This window comes from Pristiophorus japonicus, chromosome 20 (assembly GCF_044704955.1).
Source record: "Pristiophorus japonicus isolate sPriJap1 chromosome 20, sPriJap1.hap1, whole genome shotgun sequence".
Lineage (NCBI taxonomy): Eukaryota > Metazoa > Chordata > Chondrichthyes > Pristiophoridae > Pristiophorus > Pristiophorus japonicus.
This window is the reverse complement of record NC_091996.1, coordinates 83,727,382-83,729,130: the sequence shown is the minus strand read 5'-3', so window position 1 is coordinate 83,729,130 and position 1,749 is coordinate 83,727,382.

Here is a 1,749-nt window from a genome sequence, read left to right as displayed (position 1 = left end):
AGTCCCTCACGGTTGACAGTCTCAAAGGCCTCTGTGAGGCCAAAGAAGTCTATGTACAAGGGTTGGTGCTGTTCCCTGCATTTCTCTTGTAGTTGTCGTGCGGTGAAGATCATGTCCGTTGTACCACTTAGTGGACAGAATCCGCATTGTGACGCTGGGAGGAGCTCTTCAGCCATGGGGAGAAGACGATTGAGTAGGATTAATGCAATGACTCCTTGATAAAGTGTAACATCCCCACCGGCACCTGGGAATCCCTGGCCCAGGCCCGCCCTAAGTGGAGGAAGAGCATCCGGGAGGGCGCTGAGCACCTCGAGTCTCGTCGCCGAGAGCGTGCAGAAACCAAGCGCAGGCAGCGGAAGGAGCGTGCGGCAAACCAGACTCCCCACCCACCCTTTCCTTCAACCACTGTCTGTCCCACCCGTGACAAAGACTGTAATTCACGTATTGTCCCATACAGTCACCTGAGAACTCACTTTTAGAGTGGAAGCAAGTCTTCCTCGATTGCGAGGGACTGCCTATGATTTTGATGATCTCGGTAATTCCCTCCAGCCCCACAACCCCCCCGAGATGTCTCTGCTCCTCTAATTCTGCTCCACAAAGACCATGGCAACTACTTCAGCTGGATATCTTCGGTCCTGTTGAAGCAGCTCCACAGCACCAGCGTTTCCTTGTTGTAGTACATGACCTGCATTCCAAATGGCCAGAAATCGCTACAACAAGTCCCTGACCTCATCAACGATCGTCACTATTCTGCAGCATATGTTCATGAAGTGGGGCCTCCCAGAGGTCATAGTCACTGACACTGGACCACAGTTTGTGTCCGAGCAGTTCGCGGATTTCCTCACTCGCCAGGCTATCGAGCATCGCCTCACTGCTCGGTACAACCCTCAAAGCAACGGAGGTGTTGAGCGATTTAACTGCGTCATCAAAGAGGGTTTGGAAGCCAACCTCACGGCAGGCCAAACATTCGACGAAGTGGTTCAAACCATTCTCCGCACATACCGTTCGACAAAGCACTCGCTCACGGGGAAAACACCCGCTGAGCTCATGATTGGACGGAATCTTCGCTGGCTACTGGACATTCCCAAACCCCCAGCCAAACCTAGTGCGAGGATAACCACACTCGCATCCCAGATTTCGGAACGCCAACGAAAAGCGAAGTCATACACTGACACAAAACGACGCGCTCAAAAGCCCCAACTGAAGAACGGAGTTTGGGTCAGAGTTAAGCGCCCAAACCGGAGTCATAAGCTCGCATCTTCACTTTTGCCTCCAAAACAGATTGGGCGAAAGTTCAGTGCTCACACCTACGAGCTCAATGATGGAACTCGATGGAACGCTCGTAGACTGATCCCAACAGACCAGCAGGATGGAACAGAGGCAACGTTCTGTTTCTCAACCGAAAACCTCGATCAAACACCGCAAGCTCCACGCCGGGCTCAGCGTATCAGAACACGGCCTGGCTATCTCAAGGACTTTGTCTGTTCATAGACTGTGTTTTCAGAAGGGGGGAAATATGTTGTGTTCATACTCTATTTGTTTGTCACTAGACAGGCAATGGTTTCCCTGCGGGAGCTATTCACACACTGCTGTAAACATGCTGGTTTATGCTGGTTTTGGGGCACCATTTTGGGAGTTGTTGTGAAGGACACAGTTAAGTTACTTTACTCCTGGTTCAGTTAGTCTGTTTATTTATGTTCTAAGCCTCTGAGAGAAGAAATTCTTCCTCATCTCAGTTTTAAATGGGCA